Source organism: Choloepus didactylus, chromosome 13, assembly GCF_015220235.1.
Source record: "Choloepus didactylus isolate mChoDid1 chromosome 13, mChoDid1.pri, whole genome shotgun sequence".
NCBI lineage: Eukaryota > Metazoa > Chordata > Mammalia > Pilosa > Megalonychidae > Choloepus > Choloepus didactylus.
Genome location: NC_051319.1, coordinates 80,129,518 through 80,146,451, shown reverse-complemented (window position 1 = coordinate 80,146,451; position 16,934 = coordinate 80,129,518).

The following is a 16,934-nucleotide window of genomic DNA, read 5'->3' as shown; positions in this document are numbered from 1 at the left end:
ATTGTTCTGAGTTTGGCTATAGTTGCATCCCATAATTTAAAATAACTTTTACGTGAAGTATAACATCCATGTAATTCTCAATATATAGTTTAAATAATTATCGCAAAATGAACATATCCATAAAATAGAACAGTACATTACCAGCACTCCAGAAGCCCCTCACATGATCTGCACCCAATCCTTTCTCCTAAAAGATAACTGCTATCCAGTCTTCTCACACCATAGATTACTTTATCCAGTTTTTCAACTTCATATAAATAGAAATACGCAATATGCATTATTTCGTGCCTGGATTCTTTCACTCAATATCACATTTGTCTGATTTATCAATGTTGCTGCATGTAGGGGTAATTCATTCATTTTCATTGCTGAATGATATTTGAATTATGAATATACCTCAATTTATTTATCCACTCTAGAGGTGATGGATATACGAGGTATTTCCAGTTCGGAGATTTTATGAATAATCATATTTTATACGATCTTGTATAAGTCTTTTTGTGCACATGTAAGCATTTTTGTGGAGGAGTATATACCTGGGAATGGAATTGCCGTTCATAAAATATGTATATGTTCAATTTTAATAGATAATGACAAACAGTTTTGAAAATGGTTTTACCTATTACTTTCACAATAGCAGTGTAAAAAAAGAGTTCCAGTTCTATCACATCCTTGGTAAATATTTGCCATTTTCAGACTTCAAAATCTTTGGTAATCTGGTGGGTGCATAGTATTAACTTGTGATTTTATTTGTAGAATCAGCTTCTTGATTTCCACACACAAAAAAATTCTGGAATATTGATTAGTGTTCTTCTGAAGTATAAGATCAATTAAGGGAGAATTAAATCTTTACAATATTGAGTCTTTCAATTAATAAAAATTTCTTTAAAGATATTTTCTGATTTTCAGTATAGAAGTCATGTAAGTATATCATTTTTAGTTAATTATTTGATTGTTCTGATGGTATTACACATGATGTTTGTTTCATGTTTTCACTTTCTTACTGGTGCTGGTATAGTAAATTCAATTTTTTTTGTATATTTACACTATACTCCACAATATTGCTAAAATTATAATTAATTCTAAGTGGTTATGAGGTGATTCTTTTGGATTTTCATCATACACATTTATACAGCATCATCAAATAATGATAGTTTATGTCTTCCTTTCCAATTCCTATACTTTAAATTCCTTTTTCTTACTTTATTCACTATAGAGGACCTAAACTACAATTTCAAATAGAAGTAGTAGTAGCAGGCATCCTAGCCTTGTTCCCAATCACAAAAGCATTAACATTTAACTATTAAATATGTTTTCAGTAGGTTTTTTTGTAGATACTCTTTACTGGTTTGCAGAATTTTTTGAAATTATTTTTTGAAATAATGATGAAATTTAAATTCTCTGCCTGAAACACTGCCTCCTACAAGGCCATTTCCACTTTCCCTTACCGACTTTGGTCTGGCTAATTTATCATAACCTTTCAAGTCTCAACATTAATGCCACTTCTTAATGGAGGCCTTTGCAGGCTTTTTGAATACATTCAGATACATATACTATATCTTATCTTTCACCACACTTTGTTTTAATTAATTATTCATCTATAAAAAATAAACTTCACTTTTTAATCTTTTTTTAATTGAAATATATTTACACATCACACAATCATCCAAAGCATAAAACAGTTGTTCACAGTATCATCATATAGTTGTGCATTCATCACCACAATTTTTGAATATTTTCATTACTCCAAAAAATAAAAATAATAGTAAAAAGAACACCCAAAATATCTCATACTGCGCCTCCCCTATATTATTCATTTACTTTTTGTCCCCATTTTTCTACTCATTTGTCCATGGGTAAAGAGAGTGCAAGCCATAAGGTTTTCACAATCACACAGTCACACCATATAAGCTATATAGTTATATGCTCGCTTCAAGAATCAAGGATATTGGATTGCAGCTAACAGTTTCAGATACCTCATTCTGACTATTCTAATAAACTAAAAACTAAAAAGGGTATCCATATAATGCATAAGAGTTACCTCCAGAATGACCTCTCGACTCCATTTGAAATCTCTCAGCCACTGAAACTTAATATTTTGTTTCACTTCTCTTCCCCCTTTTGATCCAGAAGCCTTTCTCAATCACATGATGCAGGGTCCAGGCTAATCCCCAGGAGTCATGTCCTACGTAGCCATGGAGATTTACACCTCTGGGAGTCATATTCCACATAGGGGGGAGGGCAGTGAGTTCACCTGCTGAGTTGGCTTAGAGAAAAAGGCCACATCTGTGCAACAACAGAGGTTCTCTGGGGGGTGACACTTAGGCACAATTATGAGTGGGCTTAGACTCTACTTTGCAGTAACCAGCTTCATAAGGGCAAGCCCCAGGATCAAGGTCTCAGTCTAAAAAGCTGGTAGTCCCCAATGCTTGTGACAATATTAGGAATTCCCCAGCTGGAGAAGTTTAATATTTCTACATTATCCCCCAGTCTCTCAAAGGGGCTTTTTATTCTCTGATCAAATTATTTTGGGTTGTATCAGGGCTTCATGCTAACCTGAACAAACCAACAAGATCTCACTCCCTAGTCAAGCTTCCATGTAATTATGGTATTTGAGTAAACTGATGATACAAGTTAAATTATACAAGGTGCTACAAAAAATATAGATTTTGCACCAAATAAACATCTCTTCCCTTGGTCCCACACAGAAGCCAAAGTTCAAAAACACAGTTAATATCATCCTCTACCCTTTAGTCTGATCTACCCCAGTCTCAACCAAATCCATTTCATTCGTATCTCCAACTGAAGTCTGATCTCCTTTTCAGCCTTTTTAACAGTTGATTCATGGGGCAATGCTGACACTCACAGCAGCCAAACTCTGACTCCAAGTCCCAGGCATCACACAGACACCTGAAGCTCCAAGGACCGACCATGTTACACACAAACAGCTCAGCAACTCAAAATTTAGAAATAACTGTTACAACTCATGAACAGATGTGACTGCTGGTAAGAGCTTAAAATCTAGGAACCTTTACATAAGCTTTCCCCTGATAACCCATGCTCTCATATTAGATTCTCGGAATTTGCACATTATTATATTAGTCCATATTAGTGAGGCATTAAAATGTTTGCCTTTCTGGCTTATTTCACTCAACCTACTGTCCTCACAGTCCATTCACCTAGTTGCATATCTCACAACTTCATTCCTTCTTGCTGCTCCCTCATGCAAAAACATTCTTATATTTGTATATTTAATCACACTCATTGATGACTCTAGGTTTCACTAAGTTATACGGTCCCAGTCTTTCTCTTCTATCTTTCCTTCTGATGTCATACATACCCCTAACCATCCTCTTTCAACTGTACTCACAGCCATCTTTTTTTGGTGTACCTACAATATTTTGCTACCATCTCACAGTATTGTGCTATCCATTTCTGGATCCATAAATTCAATCCTCTAGAACATTCCATACTCCTTCAACACGAAATGCCGGATCTCTACCCTCTTTCTTCATGTAGAAATTATATCTTCATTTCTTCACTCTTCTCCAAACCTCTCTCTCCTGTCTTTTCCTATCTGTCAGTAGCACTCCATTTAGTATTTCTTGTAGAGGAGGTCTCCTGTTTGTGAACTCTCTCAGTGTCTGTTTATCTGTAAATATTTTAAACTCTCCCTCATTTTTGAAGGGGAGTTTTCCCAGATATAGGATTACTGGTTTCCTCTTTCAGTATCTTTAATATATCATACCACTGCCTTCTTGCCTCCATGGTTTCTGCTGAGAGATCTGCACTTAGTCTTACTGAACTTCCCTTGTATGTGATGGATTGCTTTTCTCGTGCTGCTTTCAGAAGTCTTTCTTTGTCTTTGACATTTGAAAATCTGATTAGTAAATGTCTTGGAGGAGGTTCGTTTGGATCAATTTTGTTTGGGGTATGCTGTGCTTCTTGGGCCTGTAATTTTATGTCTTTCATAAGAGTTGGGAAATTTTCATTTATTATTTCCTCTATTATTCTTTATGCCCCTTTTCCCTTCTCTTTTCCTTCTGGGACATATGTAACACATATATTCATGTGCTTCATGTTGTAATTCAGTTCCCTGAGACCCTGCTCATATTTTCCATTCTTTTCCGTATCTGTTCCTTTGTGCACAAGACTTCAGATGGCCTGTCCTCCAGCTCACTGATCTTTCTTCTGCCTCTCCAAGTCTGCTGTTGTATGTCTCCATAGTGTTTTTCATCCCTTGTATTGGGCCTTTTATTACCATAAGTTCTGCCATTTGTTTTCTCAAGCTTATGAATTCTTCCTTACGATCACCCAGTGTCTTTTTTATATCCTTCATCTCTTTTTTCACATTCCTCTCAACTTGTTTTGATTTAAAAGATTTGTGTGAACATCTATAATTAGTTGTTTCAATTCCTGAATCTCAGCTGAGGTGTTAGTTTCTTCCTTTGGGCCATATCTTCCTGTTGCCTGATGTGGCCCATGCTTTTTTTCTGTCTAAGCCTTTAATTTTCTTGACTGGTTTATTCTGGTGGTTGTTTCCTCTCTTTTGCCTAGTGTTTACTTGTTGGTGGTCTTTGATCTCTATCTTTTCTTTGTTTCTCTCCCTGGCTACTTGTCAGATTGACTCTTCCCCCCCAGTCTTCCTCCTCAAATTAGGTGCCCACCATGGCCTGCCACAGGGATGGGAGGTAGGCACTGGGCAACCCAGCATGTTCATTGTGTGTGGTAATATAGATCTGCTGGCTTCCAGTGGTGCTCTGCTTTCCACCGGCTAGGAAGACCTGGGTTTGTTTTGGAGCACTGCTTTAACAGTTGTTTCCTAGCCAAAACAGGGCCGGGTTTCCATATAGTGTGTATAGACCAGCTCATGTGCTCCTAAGAAAGGATCTGAAGCATCTTTTAAAAAGTATTTTGCTTCCCTTGCATTTTCTGGACTGTCCAGCAGACGGCACTCTTCAGTAATTTAATCATCCTCAGAGGCTGCTTTGCCTCCAAGCACAGGCTATGTCTGACCCAGTGGGGCTGAAACTGTGGGATTCCTATGCCCTCACTTTGCAGCCAAAAATCTTGCTCCATGTGGGGCTCCACCTGTGGCAAAGTACTCCCTAGCCAACCCGGACTCCAGCTATCTCTAAGGCAAGGAAACAGCTACTGGCTGCTGCTTCTCTCAAGGGTGGGGGGAGGGGAGGGTTTTCAGACCCAGGGCTGGAAACAGTCTCTGTCCACATTTTCTCAGTTTGTTTGTCACTCATTGACCTGGGCCTTGAAATGTCCTCCCCTGTCCACCAGATCTTCAAACAGTGAGGGTATTTTTCACTGCTGTAAGAAATTTTAAAATCTGTGTCCCAGGTGGGTCTGCTATTTCTGTGCCTTTCCCACACAGAGACCGACTGAGGGGGAGGGGAAAGGACTGGCTGGTCTGGGATGGAAGATTCCTACCTGATATTTCTTCTCTTTCTTCAGTTTGGCATTTGCAGGGTCTTTCTCCAGTCTGAATCCTCCTCCAGAGTCTCAAACAATTCAGAATTGTCCATTTTTTCATTGACTCTCTGGAGAAAAGTTTTTAGTAGCTGTTCATGTCGCCATGTTGATGATGCCCGCTCACACACTATTGACTTAATCAATTGCTATGGAAAGGAGTGAAGACAGGTAAGAAGAAAAGGAGTCACCTAAGTTACAAACCATGGAGCAGCATTTATCGTAAAGTTGGTGCTACTCTTTATTTAGTGAACCCTGCTTTTCTCCAGTTTAGTTAAAATGAAGAACATTCCCCTTTGGAAAAGTAAGAGAAGATGGAATGAACTATTAACTGTGCAATTTTATAACAGGAAAGGTACAGACCACAATATTCCCCAAAGAAGAAAAAATTTAAGTAGCATCTAACAAAACAGTGAGCAAAGAAATAGTGGAAGAACTATGGGATTAAAACTTATGGAAGAGCAGAGAAAGTACCGTTAGTGTAACAATGATCTGCCTTAATAGAGTCTCATCTCTACCAGGTAATGACAGAATCTTAGAACAGGAACACGAGAGCAGAAGTAAGACTGCAAAGCCCATTAAAGGAGATATTATCAATCTCTATGGCAAGTCTATTATTAGACAAAGCCACCATCGATAGACTATGGATGGTGTGCCTAGCTCTCCTAAAAGACACCTTCCAGTGGGCAGACCCTGTTGTTTACTGCTGAGATGTTCTCTTGTACATTCTATAGTTTACTTAGTAATGAGATTAATTTTCCTTCATTTAATGGAGAGATTTAATATTCAAGAAATACCGAGTGGCTTAAAAATAAAAATGGCTTTTGATGTCATATTCCCATAAGAATATAGTCCTAAAGAAAAAAACCCAGGAATATAAAAGAAGATTTAGACATAAATTTTTTATCCCATTGTTATTTACTGTAGCAAAAAATGAGATATTAACTGTCAAAAGATAGGGCATTGATCACTGAATTATGAAATAGGCATCAGACATAATGTCATTGCTGCATTTTATAGTTGTGTTTTCACAGCTTTTGTAATAACATTGGAAAATGTTCTTGATTTAAATGGTAGGCAACAAAGAAAAAACAGGATAAAACTTGTATATACCTATAATGCCGGTAATATTAAGGACAGATAGGAAATAGAACCAATTGTTAGTGGTTATTTCTGGGTGGTGGGATCTTAGAAAACTTTTGCTTTCTTATTTAGATTTTTCTTTAGATGTGCATTTATTTATTTTGTATTAAGAATAAAACCAATGATATATTTTTTAAAAGCCAACAGTATGATAGGCAGGAGAAGTCATAATATAGGTTTTAGTTTTACCTTTGACTTGACTAGGTTTGTGACCTTAGAGTAGTCATTTAACTTCTCATAGCCTCAGTTTTCTCACTCATATATGAGGGATTTGCTCTGCTTTCTTCAAAGAGAAATTACAAGAATGCTTCATACGATAAAAATATAAGGCATCAGTAATAGCATCAATAACAGTATTCTGCCAAGTATGATATGGTGCAAAAATGAGTGATTTTCCAAGAGCCCTGTCTTCTGATTCCTTGGCATTTAAGAGGGAAAACTCAAGGAAGCACAGAAAAGCAATAGGCAAATAAATAATATATTAAAGTAATCATTTCAAAGATGATTTATATTTCACCTCAGTTGGCAATAATGATCTCTGATCCCTCTGCATACTCCTGAAATGTTGGTCCAGTGTGGAGGCTCTGTTCTATGATTTAATTTACGTAAGTGTCATTTTAAAGCATTGCCTAGTAAATTTTTGAAATTCACAAGAGATTGGGGAGAGCTGTTTTGTGTTTTTTTTTCCTAAGATGAGTATTTGACAGCTCAAACATTGTTTTCAGCTGAATACAAACCATTGTGCTAGAAAACCATGGTATGCATATTCCATTTAAGGGGATAGCTAGATATAGATTTCTGAAGGGAATAGGTTCGGAGAATATCAATATATATGCTTAGAAATAGTAAAAGTCCCATTCTGCTGCTACATTTTTAGTGAGGTGACTCTATTTGGATGCCTTTCTTTTGTGAGGAGTAACAGCTATGTGCACCTCAACTTGCAGTAAAGGAGGTCTTGTTACTGGCATAAAACAGCCCTCTGGGAAGCATGTCTGGAATTTGTCATCACAGCTACGCAGTTAGGAACAAGTGCATCCTGTACAAACATTGTGCTTATATCTTCAACAGGTAGCCCTGAGTCAGTTATCTTAAGCCTGTGAAAGAGAACCAGCTTCAATTTTAATCTTGACGTGATAATAATTAAGCTGATCAACTGCTCTTGAAATAAATGGAGTTCCTTATAAAAGGAGTGTAGGGGACAAGCATAAGACTTAAGGCATCCCTCTTTTATAGCTGTGGGTCCTTGAATAAGTTACATTAACCTCTCTTGGCTTCCAGTCCCTTTTCCAAAAACAAAGGGTGATACGCTTTAAAAGTTTGTCATGTGGTTAAATGAAAGATGATTGTGAGAGCACTTTGTTAATTCATAAGCACTAATCAAATAATGAGAAGCTAAATAGGGTAAGGAAAAGATGGTTACTTAGAATCAGAAGACGTTATGCCTAATTAGACCTTTATAACATAATGAATTTTGAGATTGCCTGCTGTGGTAGATGGAAAATGGCCACAAATTCTTTGTGGCTTCTCCCATTAAGCATTCTACTCTATTTCTCCACTCTGTAAATCTGGGCTGGTTGTATGACTTGTTTTGACAAACAAAACAAAGTAGAGGTATTATGTGCGACTTCTGGGTAGGCCTCAAGTGGCCTTATGGTTTCTAGTCCCACCCTCTTGGAGCCCTTGGAAAGAAACCTAAGCTAGCTCTCCTAGGTGCCCCAGCTGAAGTTCCAGATGACACAAGTGTAGAAGGAATAAGCAATCCCAGCTGAGCCTGGATCTAATTTTGGATCCACAGACTCATAAACAAAGATTGTTATTTTAAACTTCCAAGTTTTGGGTGGATTGTTACACAACAAAGCTAATTGATACAGTTTTCATGTCTCCTCTGTGTAAAGAGTAGACTCTGATATATATGTCCAAGCAAGGAAAACCTGGTAAGAACTCAGTGATTTCTTTTGAGCGATTTCTGTTCAAATGGTTAACAGTTCATGGGGAAGGAAAAATCAGCTGAGGAAGGTTAGTAAAATTTGGAAAAATGAAATTCATTTCTCAGCATAACAGTACTTTCTATGCCTGGAGTCCAGCTCTGACAACCTCATTGTTTCAGAATTGCTTCAGAAACCAGAAAACTCATTTTATGGTAGACAGGGTGGACATCACAATGTCCATGCCCCGAAATTTAAGAATTTTACTCGCAAGTAAAGACCTCTTCACGCTTATTTTTACACTTAGCTTTAACCAGCTTGATTTTCTGGTTTCTAAGCCAATAGAAAATTAGAAGAAGGATGAAATGTGCAGACACACTTTCACTGGTGAGAAATGAGAGACTATTCAGAAGCAAAGAAGAAATAGGAAAAAAAAACCCTCTAAAAATCAAAAAGCACAGGCACTCAAGAAACATAGCAATTAGTGCAGAATCAAAAATCTCCACACATCCCATGATGTGCTGAGGGCACCACTGGATTTATAAAACTTAGTTTAGTGAATCTTCAGGGATTTGGTTAGCTCAACCCACACATTCCCACAAGGTTCCAGCCAGTCAGAGCCTCTGCTTCAGAGACTTCAAGCCAGACTGCTCCTCAAACTGCCTGCAACTGTATCAGTGGCTTATATGCTTATGGGAATCTGTTTCTCTGTGATTCTCTTACCTCTGGAAGCTCTCTGGGGAAGGATGTATAGAAGAGATAGAAATGATGTTTGTAGAAAGGCCAAGGCCAAACACCGCATTCCAGATGACCATCAGATCAGATGGGGTTTAAGTGTGGGTTCTTCAGTTGAAAGCCATAGACACCTATGCCGGCAAACTTCAGTAGAAAGGGAATTTGCTGGAAAGAAATGGAGATACCTTGAGATTAAAACAAAAGCTGAAGGGTTTGGCTTAGAATACTCAACTGCGAAATGGATGGACACATGCCATGGATTTGCCACCACCACAGGACTGCACACTATGGGATGCTATAATTCCCCCAGCAGAAATTAGAGTGCTCTTTGGAATGGATTATGAATGAGGAAAATGCCCAGCAAAAGCCCCACACACTCAGGACTGCATGTTTGAACTCCCACCTTGGGCTCCTGAAGGGGGACCTGGCAGTGTCCACCTATCTCCACGACTGGAGGTGATGATGAAGTCAGACTCCCTCTGCTCCACCTATGATTCAGTAAGTTTCACAACACAACTCAACTGAATGCCTAAAGCCCTGTATTTGTAAAAGGCGTATTTCCCTTTGGATCTGATTATTTGAATTAGATGCAATTTCTCTTTTGCTTTGGTTTCTATTATACCTCTGCCCACATCTCCCCAGAAGCCTATCTCATAGCTACTACAGAGGGTGATATGATCCTACACTGCATGGCTGTGGCAGAGGGATCAGTCACAGAGACATCATATTCCAGTAACAGAAAAGGCTTTTATCTCTTTGGCTTGTAATGACAGGAATTCAGAGATCTGGATAGGAGGGGGTCTCTCTGACAGATGTGTCTTGAGAGGGGTTTCTCATAGCTGCCAGTGATGATGCTCCTCCCTGTGGGGTCCCAAATCTTAGCAAGAGGTAAGAGAATCCACACACCATGCACAGGAGCCAGGACCCTCTCTGGAACAGCCCAGGAATGGGGGCCTATCCATGATGAATCCTGTCCCAGTAGTGGTTCCAGCAAGGGAGCCCTGACTACACTGTCACAGCTGTCAGTATACCCTCCACCACCGTGGCTGTCTTAACCCAGCAGAGCAGCCTTGAGATGAAGAGAAACATCTGGAATAGCAGCTGGATGGATGGTGGAGAGCACCTCAAAGGGGTCAAAGGTTTGGTTGGATTATACAGTGCAATTATGTATACTTAGAGTTTTACAAAGCTCAGAACAAATCTCCCTGTTACTGACCTCGTGTTTGAGGCTTAACTGACTTAATGAAGCTTCCCATTGCCTCTGCCAGATGGTCCTTCTCTTATTCCCCAGACTGAGTTACTCCTCAGTAGCAAAAATGGGTACAGACTTTTTTTCAGATTTTACTTAGGTTGAGCTATTCAAAGAAATGGATGCATTCACTTGTGATTCTCATGTATTTAAACAAAAATATTACAATATCCTGTGAACCTGACTTTCTTACTTTGACTATACATTTTAATTTTTTTGAGTTTCTGAGACCTACACTCCAAAAAAGGCAACTTATATATATATTAAGGTAAAGAATGAAGGAATAAGAAACCCTTTTAAAATCATTGTGACAATTTGAACAATGAAGTAGACATGTTCCTTCCACTGGGGACCTTACAGTATAACGCGCAGAATAATAGAAATAATGAAAATCATTTCAATCATTGGTAGAGCACTTATGTTGTTCCAGGCATGCTGCTAAATGGTTTACATACAGTAACACCACTGAATCCTCTAAAAACAACCTGGTGAGGGAGGTAATTTTAGTACCCCCAAGTTTACAAATGAGGAAACTGAGGCTTATAAAGTGGTTTAAGTATCTGCCCAAGACCTCCCACGAGCAAGTGCTAGGTAGGGGCAGGATTTGGATCTGGCCACTGTACCTGGACTCCTGACCAGTGCTATGCAGCCTCCCTAAAAAACAGTGGTGATAATAGAGGAGCTGGAATAGAAGAAAAACAAGCTAATGTTCCTCACGGGATGAGAGGAACACATCCTGCCACAACATCCAAAGCAGCTGTCAAGAAAAAAGCAGCATTTGACCTTGTCTCTGAAGGATGAGTACAATTTCAAAAAGTGGTACCCAGGAATGCATGGAGAAAGCTGCATTGGGCGTGTGACAAACAAACCTTTAGGTGTGGTGGAGAGCAAAGGGAAGTTAAAAGAAGAGTTCAAAGATGTTTAAGTGCCAACTGGCAAGTTAGGACTTTGTCTTGAAAGCAACAGAGGTATTTGAAATGTGGAGGAACCTGATCTGAGTCGCAATGAAAGGAGACTGGCCTGGCAGCATGTGCCACGTGGCCAGAGTCGGATGACCAATAGCAGTAATGAGAATCCCTGCCAGTGTGTACAGACATGGGGAGGGACTTGGAGAGGGAGAACGCACCAACAATAGAACCGAGCAGCCGACCGGCTGGAAAGGGGATTCCAAGGCTATTGGAAACCTAGGATGCCATCAATTGAGTGAGGAGATATGAGATAGGAGCAGATCTGGTGGGGAAGAAGATAATGAGTCAGGTCTGAAGTGCCAGCAGGATGCTCCAGGGAGTTGTCCTTCTTAAATACACCTGGACCCAAAAATTTTAGATAAGAGTTTGTAGAACTGCACTTACTTTCTGAAAATAGTAAGTCTAACAATAATCCCAACAGCTAATGACAATTAAGGGCTTACTCCATGCCCAGCACTCTTCTAAGTGCTTTATTATTATTTTATTTTTATTTTTATTTATTTTTTTTATTAAATTCAGTTTTATTGAAATACATTCACACACCATACAATCATCCATGATATACAATCCACTGTCCACAGTATGATAGCATAGTTATGCATTCATCACCACAATCTATCTCTGAACATTTTCCTTACATCAGGAAGAACCAGAACAAGAATAAAAAATAAAAGTGAAAAAAGAACACCCAAATCATCCCCCCATCCCACCCCATTTGTCCTTTAGTTTTTATCCCCATTCCTCCACTCATCCATACACTAGATAAAGGGGGTGTGATCCACAAGGTCTTCACAATCACACTGTCACCCCTTGTAATCTACATTATTATATAATTGTCTTCAGGAGTCCAGACTGCTGGGTTGGAGTTTGGTAGTTTCAGGTATTTACTTCTAGCTATTCCAATACATTAAAACCTAAGAGGTGTTATCCATATAGTGCATAAGAATGTCCACCAGAGTGACCTCTCGACTCCATTTGGAATCTCTCAGCCACTGAAACTATTTCGTCTCATTTTGCATCCCCCTTTTGGTCAAGAAGATACTCTCAGTCCCACGATGCCGGGTCCACATTCATCCCCGGGAGTCATACTCTGCGTTGCCAGGGAGATTTACACCCCTGGGAGTCGGGTCCCACGTAGGGGGGAGGGCAGCGAGTTCACCTGTTGAGATGGCTCAGTTAGAGAGAGAGAGGGCCACATCTGAGCAATAAAGAGGTACTCAGGGGGAGACTCTTAGGCACCATTACATACAAGTTTAGACTCTCCTTTGTGGTAATGAGCTTCATAAGGGCAAGTCCCATGCTCGAGGGCTCAGCACATCAAACCGCCAGTCCCAATGTTTGTGACAACATCAACACCAGTCCAGGTGAGGATGTCCAACACATCCGCACCTTCCCCCAGATCCTCGGGGCTGGGGAGGGGGAGACCGTAAATATATTTTTTATTATCTGCCCAAATTACTCCAGGATGTGTCACTATTTCACTCCAGCCTCTACTAACCTACCATATCTCACTTCCTATTCAAAGTTCCATGCAATTGTGGTGTTTGAACAAATCGACTGTAGAGTTGTACTGTTTAGAAAATTTAGATCCTGTACCAAATAGATATCTATTCCCTTGGTCTCATATGAAAGTTGAAGTTTTAAAACACATCAGTTTCAACCTTCATCCTTTGGCCTGGCTTGCCCTGGTCTTAACCAGACCTGCTCCATTCATATCACTAATTGAAGTCTGGGCTCTTTTTCAGCTTTTTTTTTTTTTTTTTTTTTTTTTTATGACAGTGGCTGTATTAAGTGCTTTATTTTTAAATTCTCACAAAATTGCATATAGTGGGAACTATTGTTACCTTTATTTTACAGATAAACCTGCCTGAGGCTCAGGCAGGTTAGCTGTATGTGGTAGGGAGGTTAGTTATTCCAGGCAGGCTGACTCCCAAGCTGTGCTCTTCACCACTATGTTAAACTACCTACAAATTAAATTGTAAAAATATTTAGAAATGAATTGCATAACTCCTTGTACTAGAATGGTGAATAGCACAGAGCATATGCCTTCCACCACATTTCCACAAATGATGGAAGGACATGGTTCATCCAGGTTATTCTCTCTCATTTACATTCTGGCAAAGATAAAGGGAACAGTATTAGAAGATATTTCTGTGTGGGGACTACAGTATATGTATAGAGCATTGCATAGTTTTCCTTTCCAGGTAAAGAAGCTGGGGGATTTTTCCAGGGTATCCTACCCCACTGTGATAACAAAGCAGAGCTAAGAGCAAAGACTTAGAGATCAGACTGCTTGGGTTTTATTACCTCATAGCTGTGTGACCCTGTCCAAGTTATTACCCTCTCTGTTTTCCCTTTTGTAAAATGGGATTAAACTATATCATATAGTTGGATGGTTTAAATGAGATTAATGCTTTTAAAGTTTTCAGCAGAATGCCAGGCTGATAGTGAATCTTCAACAAGCCTTGAATATTAGTATTTAGCAAGGGTCCTACATGTCTAGAACTCCTGCTGGGAAATTTTGATGACTTTTAAGTTTTGTGCACTTCTATGAAGGCAGGTATAATAGTAAGGTACTTTAGGGAAACAGAACCAACAGGATATGGATATATCTATATATATAACGAGATTTTTAAAAGAATTGTCTCATGCAACTGTGGGGATGGGCAAGTCCAAAATCCATAAGACAGGCCACAAGCTGGGAACTCTGGCAAAGGTTTTTGATGAATTCCCCAGGAGAAGTTGACTGGCTGAAGTAGAGTTGGAAATTCTTCTGACTACTGAAATCATCACTCTTCCTTTTAAGGCCTTCAGCTGATTGGATGAGGCTTCTCTTATTGTTGAAAGCATTCTCCTCAGTTAATCAGAGATGTAATCAGCCATAGATCCAATCAACTTACTGATTATTTAAGTCCATGAAATATCCTCAAAATAACAATCAGACCAGTGCTTGCTTAACCAAACAACTGAGCACTATTACCTGGCTAAGCTGACACATGAACTTAACCATCACAATAGGGTTATTATTTGCCATCCTGTCCTTTTCTGGCTTTTTGAGGTTCATGGACATCCATCCAACTGAAGGATCCTTCCGAATTCAGTAGTCAATAAACAAATTATCCAATGGGTCTGTCTGTGAATAATACATCTCTGACTTAGAAGGATACTTTTAGTTTGTCTTTTCTCAACAGTGTTTTCTTTGGCTCCTTAGTCAGTTGAACATGTGCCTGTATCCACACTGGTATTTTGGATGCATCACTATGGACTGGGATAAAGTGCAAACTCCTGGAGCATTAGAACTAAGTCTGATGTCTGTTATATCCCATTCAAATGGATACTTGTATAAATAGTCTCTGAATATGGGAAAAGAATTACATTTCTACTTAATCTTATTTCTAAGATACTTTCTGAATTGGAAAGGGGGTTGGGTTTTATCTAAATCTTATTTAGTAACAACAAGATTAATTGCACATTGCAGCAATGAAGTTCACTACAGATTATACACATAGTAGGTATTCAGTAAACATCATCTGGTACACAGTGACCAACAACCACAACACAGGACTGATCTGGATGCTTTGCACTCTGCAGCCCTGGGTTACTGTGGTAATGCATTCTGTAGACAATGCTTTGTCAAATGTTAAGTGATGTTCGTTTCTATGATCAGAATAGGTTGTTCTTGTTCAGGGAAAACTGAAAAGTCTCTGAGTCTGTTCTCCTTCTGTGGCTTTTCATTTATCTTCCAGTTAGTGGTTCAGCTACTTGGCTTGGTATGGAATGCTTGCTATGATTCCCACATAGCGAAAGAAAATACAAGAATCCAGCAAATGGACACAGTAAAATTAGGACTTACTCATGCAGCAGAGTAACTGATAATTGCCTTTATTATTCTAGGCTAGATTGAGGTCATTGTCCGAAGAAATTGGACAATTTAGGCAATGGAAAAAAATGAACAAAACATTTAAGTCTGTTTAGACACAAATTCTATATTTTATTTCACTTTCTTCCCAACTATTGGCTTTTAGGAGAAAAGAATATGGAAGAAAAAGAGGGGATGGAGGAGAGTCTGGTAAACAGGAGGGATATATTGAGAAAAATAATCTTTGACACATTAAATGGTTCTTCATTTAAAATAGGAAGTGATGAAGAAGCAAATAAATATAAAAATGCTTGAATTAGTAAAAATACACAAATTTTATTCCTGGAACTGAGCACAGTGACAGTTTATGACATTATCATTTTATTGTCACATGTTGCACTCCTAATCCTGGCCTCTCAGATTTCACAAATGTAATAGACCGAGTTATGTACCCAAGAAAAAACCATGTTGTCAATGTTAATCCATTCCTGTGAGTGTGAATGCACTGCAAATAGGACCTTTTAAAGATGTTATTTTTAGTGAAAGTGTGGCCAACTGACTCAGGGTGGGTATTAGTGGAGGCCTTATAGAAGAAAAGCCATGGGGAAGAACTGAGCTGGAAGCCAAAGCAACCCAGAACCTAGAAAATAAAGGATTCTTTCCTATGTGATGGGAAAGCCAAGGAACCCAAGGATTGCCGGCCAGCCAGAATGCTACTGACCTCGGGAGGAAACAAGACTTCTAGCCTCTAAAACCTCGAGCAATAAATTCCCACTGTTTAAGCCAATCCATTGTGTGGTATTTGTCATAGCAGCCTGGAAACTAAGACAACAAATACCCACGTCAAGTATTTTAAAAATATATCTATGCATGGCTCACAACTTTTCATTCTACTATGAGTAAGCCTCAATTGACTAGAATTCAGTTAATCAGATTCTCCTCTCCTCCTGACTTTAATTAATCATCTTGGCTAAAGCAATTCTTAGTTCCATCCTCTCTTTCAGCTCTTCCATCCCTTTTATGCTCAAATCTTGTCAATACCTCAAATATATTAAGTTTAAGAAAAAACTTTGACAGTACCCCTGAGGTCAAAGCCTATGATTGATTCATCTGTGTATACCTCATAGCACATATTAGAGTAAATCTCACCTAGCCAGTCATAAATATCCATATTATTTATTGGATAAATATTTTGGGTAAGGTCAGTGTGCATTTAGTCATCTTCTCAATATTTAAAGGGTCAGTCAGGAAGCATGTCCTCTGAATGTATATGACCCTGGGTAAGTGACCTTGGGTAAGTCCTTTGTCCTCTCTGGTCCTCAGCATAGTACAGGGTACATACAGGATCACTCTGGGTAACTTACCCTGGTATGTGACTCTGGTTAAGTGACCCTGGGTAAATGACCCTGCGTAAGTCCTGTCCCCTCTCTGGTCCTCAGTACAGCACGGGATACAGTACAGGATCACCCTGGGTAAGTGACCCTGGTATGTGACCCTCGGTAAGTTCTGTGCCCTCTCTGGTCCTCAGTATATCATTCTGTGGTGCTCAAGGCTATTAGATCCCCCCAACTGCA